The 21,100-nt window shown below is 46.5% G+C and overlaps 1 protein-coding gene and 1 pseudogene across 8 annotated transcripts in view; one reads left to right on the top strand and one right to left on the bottom strand.

Annotated features, from left to right (window-relative positions):
- KAZN (kazrin, periplakin interacting protein) overlaps positions 1-21,100 on the bottom strand; it is a 432,464-nt gene that overhangs the window by 319,942 nt on the left and 91,422 nt on the right. The window lies entirely within an intron of this gene.
- LOC148507917 (5S ribosomal RNA) lies at positions 8,712-8,831 on the top strand (annotated as a pseudogene).

Raw genomic sequence — 21,100 nt, 5'->3', positions numbered from 1 at the left:
GCATGTTGGGGAATGGGGGAGAGAGCCCGGCGCTGAACGATATCGTTAATGATATAGTTCAGCGGGTGTGCTCAATGTCATGAACGACATTGAGCACACCCTGCCAGGGACACACTACACGATATCGCTCAGGAAGCATATCGTCTAGTCTAGTGTGTACGCTCCTTTAGGCAACGTAAGCCAAAAAAAAAGTCATTTTTTTTCATTAACTTGCTTCACTGAAATTGTCACTGCTCGGTTCCCTTTTGTCATACATTAATGTTTCATGCACCCAAACCTTCCTCGACAAGTGCTCTATAGAATATATATATATATATATATATATATATATATATACACACACACACACACACACGCACAATACACACATTATCATTAAATGGATTTGATATGGAAAGTGCTAAGTGCCTTGTGCAAATAAATAATGGAGTAATTTAGGGTATATTACAAGCACTCTCACAATGCAAGCTGCAGTGTATATGTGCAATAACCAGTGCAAATTTCATAAAAAACATTAAAAAAATATGAGATATGGTAAGAACTTACCCTTGTTACCTCCATTTCTACAAAGTCCATAGGGTTCCACAGGAAACCTTGGTGTTTTAGGTGATGTCAGTCATGGGCACCACAGAGTTAAGTTTCTCAGTTTCTCTGCACTGCGGTCCCCCTCCTATACCCTGCTGCCGAGCCAAGGCAAATCAGTTATGTCACAAGCCCCAGGCCGGAGGAGGAGAGGAAAGAGGGAGAAGAAAGATCTGGAACACACAAGAATCACATTCTCACCAGAAGGAGACGGAAAAACCAGTGACCAGATGACAGCCCATCTGCAGTACAAGTGCGACAGGGCGGGAGTCCTGTGGAACCCTACGGACTTCGTAGAAAGAGAGATAACAAGGGTAAGTTCTTACCATATCTGATATTTTATACTTCAGTGTCCATAGGGTATCCACAGGATACCTTGGGGATGTCCCAAAGCAGTACCCTTTAAGGGTGGGGATGCTCCTGTGCTGAAGGAGAATCCGCCACCCGAAGAAGCATCCTGAGAGGCAAAGGTGTCAAATGCATACTACCTCACAAAAGTCTGTACCGAAGACCACGTGGCAGCATTACACAGCTGAACAGCTGAGGCACCAGGTTAAGCTGCCCACGAAGGACCCACAGACCTAGTGGAATGAGCCCTAACAGAGGATGGAACAGGAAGGCCTTCATGACTGTAAGTCTCAGAAATCGCCATGCGAATCCATTATGCCAAAGTCTGCTTAGTGGCAGGCCAACCCTTCTTACGAAAGCCATAGAGGACAAACAAAGTCAGACTTCCTAAAAAAATTGGTGTGGTCAACATAAATCCTTAGAGCCCACACCACATCCAAGGTGGCCTCACCAACCGAGAGGTCTGGTGAATCAAATGCCGGCACTATAATTTCCTTGTTTATGTGGAAACTAGATACCACCTTCGGGTGGAAACTAGGGCGGGTGGGAAGCACCGCCCTGTCCCTATGAAAACTGAGAAAGGGAGGCAGACATGATAAAGCCCCCAATTCTGAGACCCGCCTGGCCGAAACAATGGCCAGAAGAAACAGTCTTAGCTGTAAGCCATTTTAAATCCACTGAGCCCAGTGGTTCAAATGGCAGTCCTTGAAGAGCCCTCAGGACCACAGCCAGATCCCAAGGAGCCACAGGTGGAACAAAGGGAGGCTGAATACAAAGTACACCCTGCATAAAAGTGCGATCATCAGGAAGAGTAGCAATCCTATGTTGAAACCACACTGACAGGGCAGAAACCTGTACCTTCAGAGAAGCAAGACGAAGACAGTGATCTAAACCCACCTGTAGGAAAGCCAACACTCTGGATATCCAGAACACCTGAGGATCATCTCTAGGGCGACACCACTCAAAGAAAGTATGCCATACTCGATGGTAAATTCTTGCTGACGTAGGCTTCCGAGCTCTTAGCATGGTGTTAACTACAGAGCTGGAAAAACTCCTGGACCTTAAGAGGGCTATCTCAACAGCCACGCCGTCAAAGACAGATGACTCAGGTCTGGGTAGACAAGGACCCTGTGACAACAGGTCCGGACGTAGAGGCAACCTCATTGGAGAGTCTACGGAGAGACCCCGAAGGTCTGAGAACCAGTGACGTCTGGGCCACTCAGGAGCTATCAACAGGAGCAGGCCGCCTTCTTGTTTGAATTTTCGGATTACCCAAGGAAGAAGGGAGAACGGAGGGAAGAGATACAAACTGGAAGGTCCGCCGGACCGACAGAGCGTCTACCAGACATTGTTCTTGACCCATACACAGGCAGGCAGTTTATTGTTGTGTCGGGAGGCCATGAGGTCTATCTCTGGAAGGCTCCGCTTGTCCACCAGGAGTTGAAACACCTCCTGGTGAAGAGACCATTCTCCCAGATGTATGTCCTGCTGGCTGAGAAAGCCCGCTTCCCAGTTGAGGACTCCCGGGATGAATACCGCTGAGATGGCAGGGAGATTGGCCTCTGCCTAAGTCAGGATGTGGGACACCTCTGCCAGTGCTGCCCAACTTCGGGTTCCTCCTTGGCGGTTTATGTAAGCCACAGTGGTGACGTTGTCCAATTGGACCTGTACAGGTTTTCCTTGTAGAACCTGTTGGAGGGCACTGAATACCGCGCTAAGTTCCAATATGTGTATTGGAAGTGCCGCTTCTGCCGGGGTCCACCTGCCCTGGAACAAGTGTGGACCAGTGACTGCTCCCCAGCCTCTGAGACTGGCATTCATCGTCAAAAGGACCCAGTTCGACACCCAAAAGGGACGTCCCCTGTTCAGGCAAGTCATTTGCAACCACCAGGCCAGAGACAGACGAACCTCTGGAGAAAGCACCATGGTCTGCGTCTTTATCCGCTGAGGCAACCCATTCCATCTGGAGAGGATCAACCATTGCAGAGGTCTGGAGTGAAACTGGGCATATTCCACCATGTCGAAGAATGACACCATGGTGCCCAGTAACCTCATCTGCGTAGACACGAGGTGCTGTTGCTAGACCAAAGGGTAGTGCCTGAAAATGGAAATGTTTGTCAAGCACTGCAAACCTGAGGAATTCCTGATGCGCTAAGACAATGGGGACAAGCAGGTAAGCGTCCAACGACACGATGAAATCCCCAGGCTCCATCACCAGTATAATGAAACGCAGGGTCTCCATCCTGAACCGAGGCACCCTCAAGTACTTGTTGAGGGATTTGAGGTTTGGACGGTAAGACCCATTGGGTTTCTGTGAGGATTGGACGGTAAGACCCATTGGGTTTCTGTGAGGATTGGACGGTAAGACCCATTGGGTTTCTGTGAGGATTGGACGGTAAGACCCATTGGGTTTCTGTGAGGATTGGACGGTAAGACCCATTGGGTTTCTGTGAGGATTGGACGGTAAGACCCATTGGGTTTCTGCACCAGAAAGATAGGAATAGAAACCCATGCCCCTCTGGGAGAATGGAACAGGCACTATAACTCCAGCATAGAGCGCAACACTTTCTGTAGTTTCAGGGCTTTGTTCTGATCTGACAAAAGGCCTGTGGTGAAAAACCTGCTGGGGGGCCTGCGCCGGAAGGAGATGGCATACCCCCGAGAGACCACCTTGTGTACTCAAGTCTCCTTGGTAGTCAGACATCAACACTGGGCGAATCGAAACAGGCGGCCTCCCACTGTGGGATCCCCCAAAGGGAGGCCCGGTCAGTTAGGCCGAAGGCTTATCGTCCGACTTGGGGGCAGGGCATCTTGCACAAAGCTTGTTTCTTGGGCTTGGTAGTCTTTTTGGGCCCGGCCTGTCTTGGAAAAGACTGCACTTTGGACCTACCCTGGGCTCTGTAGGGCCGAAAAGACGAAGTGCCAGATCCTGACGGGACTGTAGCCGATGGGAGACACGCAGACTTGGCTGCTGCCAGTGTGACCACTATCTTCTCTAGATCAGGGCCAAAAAGGACCTGTCCATTAAAAGGCAAGCATCCTAAGCAAGCCCTTCTTGGAATCTGCGTCTGCTTTCCAAGAGCGCAACCATAAGGTGCAACGAGCGGCTACAACTGCAGAGGAGATTCTGGAGGCAAGGAGACAGATATCCAAGGCTGCCTCATTAATGTAAGTGGCTGAGTCTCTGAGATTGCCAACTAACTCTGCCTGCTCAGCAGAAGAGTCTAGAGACGCCTCCAAACTATCAGCCCAGCGTTCCATGGCTCTGGCCACCCAACACAAGCCATAGCCGGTCTGGACGCCCCTCCATCAAGGGATTAAATGGACTTAAGACATATTTCAACCTTGCGATCTGTAGCATCCTTTAAGGAGGACATGGAGGGCATGGGCAATGTAGCACTTCTCACTAGATGTGTCACATGAGAATCCACTTACGGAGGAGACTCACACTTAGAGAAATAATTATCTGCAAAGGGGTATGCAATAGCCAAACTTTTTTGAGGCTGGTATAGTTTACCTGGATTTTTCCACGCTTCCTCTAAATGATCCACTAGCTGACCAGAAAGAGGAAAAACAGTGGCATCACCCTTAATATCCTTAAAGGCGGCATATTTGGATTTGGTCACGGGGGGATGGTCATCCTCAATAACCAAGGCCGTATGGACTGCACGTATAAGGCCAGGTATATAGACCTTAGACTCTGTCTCTTTAGTATGGAGGGGCTCCTGGTCAGAAAGGTCAAAAATTTCACCCTCATCATACTGAGCTGTCTGAGACGCCAAAGGTCGCTTATGCGGCCACAATAACGACTCTCCCCGTAAAACGTCCGACAAGTGTTGCACCGTAGTGGACAAGGAATTAACCCACGCAGGCTCTTATGAGACCTGGTGGGGCCAAAGCGGGAGACCCTGGGGTACCATTAACTGTCTGGGGAACCCCTGCGTGGGCAACGATACCATTGACTGCTGTGAAAACCCCATCTGGGGGAACGCAGGGGGCGTCGCTAGCTTGCCCACAAGGGTTGTAAGTGCCTTTGCAAAACAAGCCCAGGGTGGTTCCTGCACAGGCGCAGTGACAGAAATCGGGTGTGATATTAGAACACACGCCTTACACAACCCGTCAGAGTTCCATCCCCCTCCACTAATGGTACATTAAATGTGGTACACTTCAGCTGGAGACGGAAATCATGTTCACTGTCAGACATGATGAGTGAAACGGAGTGTATGTGACACACCTCACAGAAATACTTGTATAGTGAGGCAATGAACACCCTGCAACATCGCACTGCAAGGGCTTTATTAGAGGAAGACAGGGATAGTAAAAATGCCTGACAGTCAGAAGTGAAAGTACAGGCAACGGTGCTAGCAGTTAGTCACATACAATGCAGAAGAAATCCCTGCACTATCAGCGCTGAGCTCAACTATACAGAGTCTGGTAGGAAACAGCGCTGCATACACTGACCTTACAGCGGAGGAGAGGTATGCGGGGGGACCCGGACCACACAGTCACAGATGATCAGCGTCCAGCAGCGCTTGCCAAGTCACTAAGAGGAAGATGGCCGCCGAGGAGCAGAGAGGAGGCGGGCCCGGGGGAGGAGCGCTGACACAGAGGGACCAGACCGCTGTGGAGAGGCCGCGTGCGGCGGGGGAGGCGCCGGCTGCAAACAGGGAAGGCGCGCTCCACTGGCTTGCATCTAACCACCAGGATGCCGGACGTTTGCAGCGGCCCGCTGTCCCAGGGGCATAGTTGATGCGAAGATTAGTACCTGGCTCCACACTGCAGCCAGTCCCCAGGGAGCCTCCTGCCTGGGGACTTGGGACTGTGTTGTCCGGCGGCGACCCTCTGCGGGACCCCGCCGTTTACCTGCCCCCCTTGGATCCGGCCACAGTCCAGGTATCTGGGGTCACCGCTAGCTGTGACCCCAGATACCTACCAGCATCCCCGGATCAGTACTGGCGGGGTGTAGAAGTGACAGCATGGACGTCAGTACTGACTGTCCATGCTGTACAACTCAGATGTGCAGCCACAGCTGCATGAAGAAAAACTTCAGGGGCCATAACCGCCCCCCTCTGTTCAGGTGCTCCGACTCCGAGCCGGACACCAACAAAAACTGATTTGCCTTGGCTCAGGGGCAGGGTATAGGAGGGGGACCCCAGTGCATCCTGGGAGGCTGAGAAACTTAACTCTGTGGTGCCCGTGACTGACGTCATCACCTATGACCGCAAGGTATCCTGTGGATACCCTATGGACCCTGATGTAGAAATAAGAATTAGTACTAATAGCAATATAAAGTGTTCTGGTGCATTTAAAGTGCCATTGGTGCATACGTGCATATATAAAAATCACAATGATGTGCTGATTTTACTACAAAAGGGTATACAATTTATTTCGAGATTACAACAGTAACTGTGCAATAAAGGTTTGCACAGAAAGTATGAACTTGGATAACATCAAGAAAAATATTAAAAAATATATATTTTTTTAATTTTAATTCCCATTTTTTATATATTTTTTTTTTTTCAAATAAAAAAATATGGAGCTTTTATCAATTTTAAGAAGGTCCTGGAAGTCTGGATTGCACGGTCCCACCGCGTTTAGTCTATTCTCTAGACTTTTTCAAGAGGATGTCCATTATGTGCTGTGTCCCTGTATTTATGCCCCTTTGCTTGATATGCAGAGTTTAAGGGGCAGGGTTTTAGTGTGACATAACTTCCGGGTACTGGATAGGCTATGTCAGTGGTTCCCAAACTTCTTTGAATCGCGGCGGCCTAGAGTATCAACATTATTGTCATGGCACCCCTAAGCCAAAAGTTTGTTATTGAGAAATTCTGAAATAAATGTAGTAAAGTGAAGTAAATTGTGCTTACCTGTCATCCTTAGGTTCAGTTACTGTATGTTGTAGTGGACAGGTTTGAGCTGCTGTTTGTCCACATATTTACATTACGTTGTCCACAAATAATTTGATTTGGTGCTGGACCACCAACCTGAGGCACCCTTGTAAGTGTCCCAAGGCACCCCATGGTGCCACGGTGCACAGTTTGGGAACCACTGGGCTATGTAATGCACATAGCAATCAATGAGGGTCTATCCACAGGACTAACAACTATAGTTCATATTGTGTCCTTTCCATCAGGGCCCTAGCAAGTAACATTGCCAATCATGTATAAAAAAAAAATGGAGCTTTAAACTACATGTTCATAGACATTCAGCGGCAGTCATCTTTTCGGATCCCTTATGTTCATTAAGACTCTCTAGTGGCTGTAGCCATTTTGCTGTATCCCAATATGTGTACTTCGGCGATTTTGCTGGATTCATCTCTGTAGATCTGTTGTGCACTTGTTCCCATGGAAATTTAGCGGCAGCCATCTCTTTGTACTCATTTGACAATCCATTGTATTATGTCCTATTGTGATTATTTAAAAGAATTCAGCCAATTTACTGGGTTCTCATTTAGTTCTGTTGACCATTTTGTTGTGTCAGATATTTTGTATATATGGGAATTCTTAAATAAAAACATGGTTATGACATCTGTATCCTTCCAAGAGTTTTTATTGTGGCATGGTTTTTCCTAGATATAAAAAGGTGTCTCGTGGTTGATTCCTAGGTATTAAAAAAATGTTTAGAGAGCGTAAATACAACACAGATCCATAACGTTTTTTTTTTTTTTTTTATAAGTAACAGAAATATTATCGGTTCACGATAAGAAAGTCTTTTTCAAGATCGGACGAGATTGGGCATTTACATATTGGTATGGCTGTAGATGAAATAGGCTTTTATTTTATCCCTTAAAAGGGTTCAGGTTTAGAAACTAGTTCAAATGACTTGTTAAAACAAATATTTTAAAATCGAAAGGAGTTTAAAATCAATCGGCTTATAAAACAGTAGCTATCTCGTAGTTGTCATTAAAACCCATCAGAGTTAGGGTGTTCAGCTCAAAAATCTAGAACATCTCCCGTTTTGACAACTTATTGCTCAAATCGCCTCCCCTTTCTCCCAATATGACATGTTCAATAGCTTTGAATGTAAGTTCTTCTGGATTGGATCCAAGATGCGAAATAGTGTTTTGAAACCATGTGACTTTCAATTTCATTTTTAATATTTCTGATGTGCCTCTGTATTCTGAGCTTCAAAACTTTGTTTTGCTGACATATTTGATGCCACACGAACATTCTAATCAGTAAATGACAGACGTTGAATTGCAGTTCATGATCTATGTGATGGGAAAATTGAACCACCAAATAAACAATCTAACGAATAGAGTAAAAGAAGCCCTCACAAATTTACAGAAGAATGAAAATATTGTTTTAAAACAAGCTCATAAAGTGGGGGGGATTAGTTATCATGGACCGGTCATATTACCTACGTATGGACTCTTACATACTAGTACAGCATGATCCAGTTGAGGAATATACTGAGGAATTAAGGACACTACTAGTAGATGGACTTCATAAGGGAATTTTAGACAAAGATGAATTCCAATATCTCATGAATACTAATCCCACTACCCCTATATTTTATTTTCTTCCGAAGACCCACAAATCCATCACAGAACCACCGGGAAGACCAATTATAGCCGGGATCACTGACATCACACCTGTCTGAGTAGGTCGATAACTTTTTGAGGAAATATGTAGAGAACCGATGGGTTTTAATGACTACGAGATAGCTCCTTTTTTATAAAAAATTGATTTTAAACTTTGATTTTTAAATATGTTTTAACAAGTCATTTGAAAGTTTCTAAACCTGAACCCTTTTAAAAGGATAAAGTAAGTGCCTACTTCATCTACAGCCATACCAATATGTAAATGCCAAATCTCATCCGATCTTGGAAGCCAAGTATAATTGGGCCTGGTCAGTATTGGGATGGGGCGACCTCCCAAGAATACCAGGTGCTGTAGTCATTATATATGTATATAATAAATCTTGTTTCATACTTGGTCAGGCTCTGAGTCTTATTACATACTTGTTTTTTCAAATTGTAAGTCTCCATTATACTAAGATGTGTAATTGTAGATTCATGTAACCAAATATGAACAGTTTTTTGTCTTTAACCCTGCGTCTGGTGCAGCTGGCCTGACAGACGCCACAAAGCTGTTCTCGCTCACCTCTCCGCCACAAGGGGGCGCAGGGGCCTGCCCCTCCTAGTACCTTCTTATCTCTAGGTGCTGTTTGAAACCCCCCTAGTCAGTTTTCCCGTCGCCTGCAAGGAGTGCAGTAGTGACCTTCCTGTCCTCTCAGGCTCATTGCGCCCGAACTTGTCCGACTTTTGAAGGTACGTATTTCTTTTTATTTTCTCACAATTTTGTGTATTTGCTCATTTTATGAATGAAAATTACAAAGGTTGTGGGTATTTTGTGGAAATATGTAGGTTTGTCCAGGGTGGCCTCTTCAGCACACTGCACCTCTTAAAATTTAGTATTTTTTGTTTTACTTGCTTTAAAGGTTAATAAATGTGGTTTTGTGAACCAGATTTCCATACATTCTCTCTTTGTACATCCTAATGAAGGTCACTGATCACTTTAAGAGTGTTAGAATTGAGTTAATTAGGTGCTAGTGACGATTTTATAACAGGCGCACTACGCCCGAACCTGGGAGTCCCAGAGGTGCGCCTGACGCAGGGTTAATGGACAAGTGTATGGGATATTCATTTGCTTATATCAATTTGAAATAGAAATATTATCGGTTCATGATAAAGTCTGTTAGTTATAAAAAAAAAAAAAAAAAAAAACCTTATGTATCTGTGTTGTATTTACGCTCTAATAATTTTTTTTAATACCTAGGAATCAACCACGAGACACCTTTTTATATCTAGGAAAAACCATGCCACAATAAAAACTCTTGGAAGGATACAGATGTCATAACCATGTTTTTATTTAAGAATTCCCATATATACAAATATCTGACATAACAAAATGGCCAACAGAACTAAATGAGAACCCAGTAAGTTGGCTGAAATAATCACAATAGGATATAAAAAAACGGATTGTCAAATGAGTACAAAGAATCCAAAAAGATGGCAGTCGCTAAATTTCCATGGGAACAAGTGCACAACAGATCTACAGAGATGAATCCAGCAAAATCGCCAAAGTACACATAATTGGATACAGCAAAATGGCCACCGGCACTAGTCTCTTAATGAACATAAGGGATCTGAAAAGATGGCTGCCACTGACTATGTCTATGGACACGTAGTTTAAAGTTCCGGTTTTTTTATACATGATTGGCAATGTTACTTGCTGGGGCACTGATGGAAAAAGCACAATATGAACTATAGTTGTTAGTCCTGTGGATACACCCTCATCGATTTCTATGTGCATTGCAAAGCATATCCAGTACCCGGAAGTGGGGGTCACACTAAAACCCTGCCCCTTAAACTCAGCACATCAAGCAAAGGTGTATAAATACAGGGGACACAGCACATAATAGACATCCCCTTCAAGAAGTCTAGACAATAGACTAAAAGCATTGGGACAGTGCAATCCAGACTTCCAGGACCTTCTTCAAATTGAAATAAGCTCCATATTTACTTTTATGGAAAAAAAAAAAAAAGTTTTTTTCCATTTTTTATATATTTTTCTTACTTTATGTTGTCGAAGTTCATGCTTTCTGTGCAAACCTTTATTGCAGTTACTGTTGTAATCTTGAAATAAATTGTATACCCTTTTTTTTTTTAGTAAAGTCAGCACATCATTGTGATCTTTATATATGCACGTATGTACCAATGACACTTTAAATGCACCAGAACACTTTATATTGGTATTAGTACTACTTATTATTTTTTATGTTTTTCTATAAAATTTGCACTGATTATTGCACATATAGGGGGTCATTCAGACCCACGCGAGCGGCAGTACGCTCGCAAGTGGGTCGATGTTCCCCACTGCGCATGCGCACGACGGAGGGAGCTCCGTCGTTCGCATGCGCGAGACCCGGCGAGCGACGGGCTTTCCATCGCTCGGGGTCTCGCACCAAAGGGGGCGTGCTGTCGATGTTGATTGACAGCACGCCCCCCTTGGTGGGCGTGCCGGTGGCGTGCCTGCCAGACGGAGGTGTTCCCATGGGAACGCCTACCGTCTGAAGCCGGCCCCACTGATATCACTAGTGCCAAAATCACTCCTGGCCTTGCGGCTGGGAAACCCGACCGCAGGGTTTCCCTCGCAAGTCCGATGGTCAAGACCATCGCGACCATCTTTTTGCACGCTCGTATATGCTGTGGGTGGTGACCCACAGCTATACGAGCGTCCAGGAGGACGCTCCATTTTAATGGAGGAGGGCCCTGATTCAGAGCGAGCGCTCTGGTCAGAGCGTCCGGCTCTGAATCAGGGCCATACACTGCAGCTTGCATTGAGAGAGAGTGGTTGGAATATACCCTCAATTAATTAATTATTTATTTGCACTAGGCACTTAGCACTTTCAGGCGCTCCATATCAAATCCATTTAATGATAACATTTCTAGGTGTCAGAATCCAACTGACACCATTTTTCTGATAGAGCTGACACCCTTTTGAAAGAAAGGGAGTGCATCAAGGTTATTGATTAATCTCTGTTCAAAAGTGCCTTTTTTACCTATCTCCTATACAATATATCCTGTTATGGTTTATAATTAGAGCCGTATTTTCATCTAATCATTCATACACACACATATATAATAAAAATGTGTGGCAGATAGCGCCAAGAAATATATATACCACTTATGATATCCTATAGATAACCCAGACAATACAACCGCTACAAATGCCTAAACGTAAAGGTGTCAGCTCAAATCAATAATAAATTAGTATTGGTACCATACTAAATACAAAAACATAAACAAGGGAAATTGACTAGACTAGAGAGCGACTTAGCGGGTTTCTAATTACTATATCTAAAGTGTTGTGCAATAAATTAATATAAATTCATGGTGAAGTCTTAAGCAGACGAAACGTGTTGGAGCCTCTCTATCCTGCTACATGAACTTTTTACCTTTTTTAAACCAGATAAGCAGCTCTTTATTGTATTTTTAGATCGCTCTTTTTATCTGACTGTTATATACAAGGCGGATTACTTTCTTTATGTTTTTATACCATTAAATATCTTTTTATATATTTATCCGATTGATTTATCATTGCTGTTCACCATTATCATTTTTATTGATATTATATTGTCTTATTTATATCTAAGACATAGCACTTGCACTTTATTGCATATATATATATACACACATACACACACACACACACACACACACACATATACACACACACACACACGTGTCCCATTAAGGCTTCTTAGACATGATCTGAAATTTTACAAAACCTACTGAATTTCTGCCACTCAAGCTCTGAAAAGCAATGAAATTTCCGATCATTAAGGCTTACGCCTTAATGGACGTGTTCCCTGCGCAATACAGATATGGGGGAGGTAGTTAATTAGGCTGCGAAAAGTCAGAATCGGCGATAATTTATCACCGATGACGTCATTTTCGCCTATTTGAATTATCCCCATATTCAATTTCAAAGACTTTTCGCCGATGCAAAAAGTCTTTGTAAAAAAACGGGCACAAGTTTTCACCACGTTTAACATGGCGAAAAAAACTGCAGAATAGGGGGTTTAGGGGTGCAGGCTTAAAAAAAAATAAATAGCCTGCACCCCTGGCAATGTCATTTAAAAATAAAGGAAAAACACTCCTAAAATAGACAAATTAAATCCACAGGGGTTCCCTTATATGAGACAGGTGTTTTCTTCATTGTGCAGAGTAGTGGCAGGTGCATTTTTGCAGATTTTTTAAAATAACCTTTAGAGACTTAAAAAAACGCTTACCCCCATTTTCATGTACCCCAAATTTGATAGGAATAATATGATATCTCGTAAGAACTTACCCTTGTCATCTCTATTTCTACGACGTCCATAGGGTTCCACAGGATACCTTGGGGTATAGGCGATGGTGGCAGACATCGGGCACCTCACAGTTAAAGTTTTCAGCCTCCCAGGATGCACTGGGGTTCCTCTCCTATACCCCACCCCCTAGCCAAGGCATCTCAGTTACGCAACAAGCCATAGGCCGGAAGAGAAGAAAGTCTGGATCACACAAGAATCACATTCTCACCAGAAGGAGACGGAAAAACCGGTGACCAGCTCAAAACCCATCCGCAGTACAGATGCGACAGGGCGGGAGTCCTGTGGAACCCTATGGACTTCGTAGAAATAGATAACAAGGGTAAGTTCTTACCATATCTCATTTTCTACTTCAGGGTCCATAGGGTATCCACAGGATACCTTGGGGATATCCCAAAGCAGTATCCTTTAAGGGTGGGGCCGCTCCTGTGCTGAAAGGAGAATCCGCCGGCCGAAGGTAGCATCCTGAGAGGCGAAGGTATCAAATGCATAATACCTTACAAAGGTACGGACAGAAGACCACGTGGCTGCCTTGCAAAGCTGAAAAGAAGAGGCACCACGGCGAGCTGCCCACGAAGGACCCACAGACAGTAGAATGAGCCTTAACAGAGGATGGTACAGGAAGGCCATGCAAATCCATCCTGCCAAAGTCTGCTTAGTGGTAGGCCAACCCTTCTTATGGAAACCATAAAGGACAAACAAGGAGTTAGACTTCCGAAATGAATTGGTACGGTCAACATAAACCCTTAAGGCATGTACCACATCCAAGGAGGCGTAACCAGCAGAGAGGTCTGGGGAATCAAAGACTGGTACTATCATTTCCTCATTGATGTGAAAACTAGATACCACCTTAGGTAGGAAAGATAGGCAGACATGAGAGAGCCCCCCAAGTCTGACACACTTCTGGCCGAACCAATGGCCAGAAAAAAAAAAAAAAAAAAAACAGTCCTAGCTGTAAGCCATTTTAAATCCACTGAGCCCAGTGGTTCAAATGGCGGTCCTTGGAGAGTCCTCAGGACCACAGCCAAATCCAAAAGGAGCCACTGGTGTAACAAAGGGAGACTGAATGCAAAGTACACCTTGCATAAAGGTGCGGACATCAGGAAGAGTACCAAGCCTACGCTGAAACCACACTGATAAAAGGCAGAAACGTGCATCTTCAGTGAAGCAAGACGACCGTGTTCTAAGCCCACCTCTAGGAAAGCCAAAACCCTGGATATCCTTAACACCTGAGGATCATAGCCTCTAGGGCAACATCATTCAAACAAAGTATGCCACACTCTGTGGTAAATTCTTACAGAAGCAGGCTTCCGGAGCTCTGAGCATTGTATTAACTACAGAGCTGGAAAAACCCCTGGACCTTAAGAGGGCTGTCTCAGCAGCCACGCCGTCAAAGAGATGACTCAGGTCCGGGCAATGGCAAGGACCTTGAGACAACAGGTCTGGACGTTGAGGCAACAGCATCGGAGTGTCTATGGAGAGACTCCGAAGATCTGTACCAGTGATGTCTGGGCCACACTGGAGCTATCAACAGGAGCGTGCCTCATTCTTGTTTGTATTTTCAAATTACCCGAGGAAGAAGGGAGAATAGAGGGAATAGGTACGCAAACCTTTAGGTCCACCGGACCGACAGAGCGTCTACCAGAAGAGCCTCCGCATCTCTTGTTCTTGACCCGTACACAGGCAGCTTGTTTTTGTGTCGGGGAGGCCATGAGTTCCATCTCCGTAGGGCCCCACTTGTTCACCAGTAGCTGAAACACCTCCTGGTGATGAGACCATTCCACTGGATGCACGTCTTGATGGCTGAGAAAGTCTGCTTCCTAGTTGAGGACTCCTGGTATGAACACTGCCGAGATGGCAGGGAGACTGTCCTCCGCCCAAGCCAGAATGCGGGACACCTCTGTCAGTGCCGCCTGACTTCGGGTTCCTCCTTGGCGGTTTATGTAAGCCATCGTGGTGGCGTTGTCCGACTGTACCTGCACAGGTTTTCCATGAAGAACAGGTCCTGCTTGCTGGAGAGCTTTGAACACTGCTCGAAGGTTGCAAGATGTTTATTGGAAGCGCAGATTCTGCTGGTTTCCACCTGCCCTGGAACAAGTGTGGACTCGTCACTGCTCCCCAGCCTCGGAGACTGGCGTCCGTTGTCAGAAGGACCGAGTTCGCCACCCAAAAGGGGTGTCCCCTGTTCAGGTGAGCAGTCTATAGCCACTTGGCCAGAGACAGACGCACCTACGGAGAAAGCACCATGGTCTGTGTCTTTATCCGATGGGGCAACCCAATCCATCTGGAGAGGATCAACTTCTGCAGAGGTCTGGAGTGAAACTGGGCATATTCCACCATGTCGAACATTGACACCATGTAGCCCAGTAACCTCATCGCTGAGTGAACAGACATACGGCGGCTCTGAAAGCAACTGTGTACCTTTGCCTGTAATGCAGATATCTTTTCCTCCATCACAAAGATCCTTTGTTGTTGGAAGTCCAACAGGGCTCCGAGATGGAGCATCCTCTGTGAGGGAACCAGGGAGGACTTCTTTCAGTTTATCAATCAGCCGTGATTCTGCAACACAGATAGTCAGTTGCAGATGGTGCTTTAGGATCTATGGAGACCCTGCTAACAACAGAAGGTCGTCCAGATAGGGCAACAAGCGGACCTCCTGCATCCGCAGGTAGGCTGCCATGACTTTGGTAAATACTGGAGGCGCAGTGGCCAGACCAAAGGGCAGTGCCTGGAACTGGAAATGATGGTTTAGCACTGAAAACCTGAGGAACTGTTGGTGTGCTAAGATAATAGGGACATGCAGGTAGGCGTCCTGAATGTCCAACGACACCATGAAATCCCCAGGCTCCATTGCCAATATAATGGAATGCAGAGTCTCCATCCTGAACCGAGGAACCCTCAAGTACTTGTTGAGGGATTTGAGGTCAAGGATGATTGGAATAGAATCCCACGCCCCTCTGGGGTAATGGAACAGGCACCGTAACTCCAGCCTGGAGGATACAGTGCAACACTTTCTGGAGTTCCTGGGCCATGTCCTGGTGTGACTGAAGGCCTGTGGTGAAAAACTGTGAGGGAGGCCTTCGCCGGTAGGAGAGGGCATACCCCCGAGAGACCACTTCTCTTACCCAAGTGTCCGCGGCAGTCAGGTACCAACACTGGGCGAACTGAAGCAGGCGGCCTCCCACTTTGGGGTCCCCCAAGGGGAGTCTCTGTCCAGTCAGGCTGAAGGCTTATCGTCCGACTTGGGAGTAGGACATCTTGTACTCCAAGCCTGCTTCTTTGGCTTGGCAGATTTCCTGGTCCCTGATTGTCTTGGAAAACACTGTATCTTGGATTTACCCTGTGCCCTATAGGGCCGGAAAGGCGAAGTACCAAACCCTGATGGGACTGCAGCCGATGACAAACATGCAGATTTAGCTGCTGCCAGCGTGGCCACAATTTTGTCTAGATCAGGACCAAACAGGACCTGTCCATTAAAGGGCAAGCATTCCAATCCCTTCCTGGAATCAGCATCCGCTTTCCAAGAGCGCAACCACAGGGATCGGTGAGCCGCTACTGCTGCCGAGGAGATTCTGGAAGTGAGGAGACCTATATCTAGGGTTGCCTCATTAATGTACGTGGCTGAATCTCTGAGATTTGCCCACTAACTCCACCTGCTCAGCTGAAGAGTCAGTGTCCAGATACGCCTCCAATTTACCTGCCCAGCGCTCCATGGCTCTGGCCACCCAGCACACGACCAGAGCCGGTCTGGAAGCCCCCCAGCAAGGGAATAAATGGATTTTAGGCATATTTCCACCTTGCGATCCGTAACATCCTTCAAGGAGGACATGGAGGGCATGGGCAATGTTGCACTCCTCACTAGGAGTGTGACACGAGAATCCACCTGTGGAGAGGTTTCCCATTTGGAAAAAGAATTCTCCGCAAATGGGTATGCAACGGCCAAGCGTTTTTGAGGCTAGAACCGCCTACCCGGATTTTCCACACCTCCTCTAAATTATCCACTAACTGACCAGATAACAGGATTTTGGTACTTACCGTTAAATACCTTTCTCCAATTCCACAGGGGATACTGGAATCTCAGTAAAGTGGGGTATAGATGTGGGAAAACCGGGAGCTGGCACTTTAATAAATTTGAATAGTAGCTAGCTCAACCCCAACTATACCCCCCTAAAGGTCAGTCTAAATAAACTGTACCAGAGGAGAGCTGGAAATAGAATAACAGAGGAGAGGAGAACTAGGACATACCTAAACAACAAGAAAATATGCAAACAAAATCAAGTAGACCTTGAAGAAAAAAAAACTGACTGTCCAAACCTGGCAGAACAATAACAAATGCAGGTGGAACAGCGCCGGGTGGGCGTCCAGTGTCCCCTGTGGAATAGGAGAAAGGGATTTAACGGTAAGTACCAAAATCCTGTTTTCTCCTTCATCCACTAGGGGACACTGGAGTCTCAGTACAGTGGGGATGTCCCAGAGCTCACATCCCGGACGGGAGAGCACTGAGAACCCTGCAAAACAGCATGACCATACTGTGAAGCAGAAGCCGCAACCGTGTCAAAACGGTAAAAACTTTGTAAAAGTATGCCGGCCCGACCAAGTGGCCGCTCGACAAAGCTGGGTCAGGGAAACCCCGCTGGCACGTAGAATGCGCGGTGATTGAAGTAGGTGGTTGCTTTGATACAGCCAAATAGGCTTGTCTGATTGTCAGATGGATCCATCTAGAAATAGTAGCCTTAGAAGCCGGCCAGCCTGGCCACGCAAACAAACAGCATATCCAAATTCCTGAGGTATGCTGTCCTATCAATTTAAATCCGAAGAGCCCAGACAACATCTAGGTATCTGGAAGCCGAAGAATCCTCTTTAAACACCAGAACTATGATCGGTTGGTTGATGTGAAACGCCGACACTACCTTAGGCAAAAAGGATAACTGCGTACGTAGCTCAGCCCTATCCTCATGAAAAATGAGGTAAGGCGGACGACAAGAAAGCACCCCTAGCTCAGACACACTCCTAGCAGAGGCGAGCGCCAACAGGAGAACCACTTTCCAGAATAAAAATTTGAATTCCACTGTTTGTAAAGGTTCAAATAGGGAAGATTTGAGAAAAGAGAGGACCAAATCCAAATCCCATGGGGCCGTAGGAGGCACAAACGGAGGTTGTAATCTGACAACCCCTTGTAGAAAAGTCTGGACATAATGCTAGTTGCTAATGAAAGAAAATCGACAAAGCTGATACCTGAACTTCTAAAGATCTGCTGCTAAACCAGCCTGTAGAAAAAAAAGCAGCCTGGCTAAGTTGAATTCTGACGGTGACGCACCCTTGCGTTCACACCAAGCGACATATGCCTTCCATATGCGATGATAGCGCTTAGAGGTAACTTCCTTTCTATCCCTTTACATAGTAGGAATCACCCTGGAAGGAATACCCTTTTTCTTAAGAGAGCCCTTTCAACAGCCACACCGTCAAACAAAACCGCTTTAAGTTCTGATAAATAAACGGACCTTATTGCAGTAGATCTTGCAGAGGAAGAGGCGATGGGTCGTCTATCTCTGGAGCCACCAACAGAACCTTTACCCCTTCTCGTTGATTCTTTGCAGCAGACGAGGAAGGAGTGGGAGTGGTGGAAACAGGTAGACAAACTGAAACCGCCAAGGAGCCGTTAGAGCATCCACCGCCACTGCCTGTGGATCCCTTGTCCTGGAGCAGTAACATGGCAGTTGATGGTTCAGTCTCGATGCCTCAAGATCTACCTGAGAGAGACCCCAACGCTGAATCAGTTGTTGGAAGACCTGCGGATTGAGCATCTACTCTCCCAGATGAATATCCTGTCGACTGAGGTAATTGGCCTCCCAATTTTCTACCCCTGGTATGAAAATTGCTGATATCGCTACCGCATATTCCTTTGCCCAGAGAAGAATGCGGCTTACCTCCCTCATGGTGGACCGACTCTTGGTACCGCCCTGTTTGTTGATGTACGCGACAGCCGTGGCATTGTCGGATTGCACTGATGGCCTTGCCCTTCAACAGAAGATGTGCCACCTGAAGAGCATAGAACACGGCCCTTAGCTCCAGAATGTTTATGGGAAGTACTGCCTCCAGCAGAGTCCAGCAGCCCTGAAAGTGTCTTCCCTGAGTCACTGCCCTCCATCCTCTCAGACTTGCGTCTGTGGTGAGGAGAATCCATTCCCACAGTGCGCGCCTCTTGCCTGCCAATAGGTGAGAGGAATTCAGCCATCAAAGGAGAGATGTCAGAGTCCTGGGTGACAGTTGAACTCGCTGGTGAAGGAAGAGGTGGGACCCTGACCACTGAGAGAGGAGGTCCAGTTGGAATGGACGGGCATGGAACCTCCCGTATTGGATGGACTCAAAAGACGCAACTATCTTTCCCAGAAGGCGAATACACAGGTGCACTGACACCCTGCGATGATGCAGTATCAATCGCACCATGTGTTGGATGGAGGTGACTATCCTGTGGAAAAAATACCTTCTGCTCCACTGCCTAGGAAAGGCGGCTGCAGATGAGATTTTTGGTAATTCAGGATCCATCCGTGTTACCCTGATATCCTGCAGTAATTGAGAGACTGACTGAGCCTTGAGGAGTAGGTCGTCCAAGTAAGGGATGATAGTAACCCCTTGTATCCGAAAGAAGGGCCATCATTACTGCCATGACCTTCGTGAACACTCTTGGTGCTGATGAAAGACCGAAAAGGTAAGGCCTGGAATTGAAAATGAGAGGCCCGCACTGCGAAACGAAGGAATGCCTGATGAGGAGGCCAACTGGGAATGTGGAGATAAGTATCCTTTAAGGATACGAGAAACTCACCCCTCTCTAGCCCTGCAATGACAGATTGCAGGGACTCCATCTTGTACTTGAAAGTCTGCAAATAAGGATTGAGATGTTTCAAGCTCAGAATGGGTCTCACCGAGCAGTCTGGCTTGGGAACCACAAACAAGCTGGGATAAAAACCCTGGACCCTGCTGGTGGATAGGGACATGCACTAAAACTCGAGAAGACAGTAGCTTTTGTATTGCTTCCTGTATAACAACCAGTTTGTCCGCAGATGCCGGCAAACCGGTTGTGAAAAAACAAGGTGGTGGTTGGATCTGAAAATCCAACTTCAACCCCTGAATATTGATGTCCCGGACCCACACATCCTGGCAAGACTTGATCCAAACTTCCTTGAAGTTGCAAAGGCGAGCTCCCAGAAGGGAGCACATCATGCTGGAGGCTTAACTGAAGCCTTATCCTGCTGGGAGGAGGATGCAGTGGCTCTACCCCTGCCTCTGGGACCCTGGTAGATAGCGGGAGCGCCTCTGCCATGGCCCCTGAATCTCCCTGGAATACGAAAGGACCGAAAGGACGGTCCAGCAAAGGGCTGTCTGGGAGGAGAGGAGCAGCAGATAGGAGATAAGTGGACTTACCACCTGTGGCTTGAGATATCAACTTATCGAGTTCAGTTCCAAACAGAGCTTCTCCTGTGAATGGAAGCGCTTCGATGGCTCTCTTGGATTCCGCATCCGCCTGCCATTGTCGCAGCCACAGGGCTCTGCGAGCTGAGACAGCCAAGGCCGAGGATCTAAAGGAAAGACTACAAATATCCTTAGAAGCCTCTCCAAGAAAAGCAGCAGACTCTGCAATCTGTTCAGCTAGAGGAACCAGATCCTCCGCCGCAGCCCCAGTCTTAATTCCCTCAGCGAGCTGCGTAGTCCATGCTTCCACTGCCTTGTTGACCCAACAGCTGACTAATGCAGGTCGAAGATACACCCCTGCTACAGTGTACATTGACTTCAAGGTGGTTTCTAACTTTCTGTCAGAAGGCTCCTTTAAAGACACTGCCCCTGAAACAGGGAGCACTGTCTTTTTTGACAGATGTGACACTGAAGGGTCCACTGAAGGAGGTGTTTCTCGTAAATTCCTGCTTTCTGCAGGAAAGGGATAGTATGATAAAAGCCTCCTTGAAATCTGAAATTTTTTATCAGGGTGTTTCCACGCTGAGGTAAGGATCTCGTCCAATTCCTCAGACACTGGAAAGGAGGCTGCTAGTCTTTGCTTTTTATTAAAGATAGACGGCCTAACCTCTACAGGATCCCTGTTCTCAACATGTAACACCTAGCGTATCGTTGCAATCAGCACCTCTCTATAGGGCCCTGTACCTCCCCTTCCTCCATATCAGGCATGTTGCCCTCTTCAGGATCATTCCACATAAGAGGATTTGGTATTAGTCTCCTGGCAGGGACACTAGAGGACGATGCCACGGGAGGAACCTGGGCTGACATAACCCTTGTGAGCCCTTCC

Source organism: Taudactylus pleione, unplaced genomic scaffold, assembly GCF_031769625.1.
Source record: "Taudactylus pleione unplaced genomic scaffold, aTauple2 ptg000379l, whole genome shotgun sequence".
Taxonomy (NCBI): Eukaryota; Metazoa; Chordata; class Amphibia; order Anura; family Myobatrachidae; genus Taudactylus; species Taudactylus pleione.
Note: the sequence above shows the minus strand (reverse complement) of the source record. Positions and strands in the feature narration are given on the sequence as shown.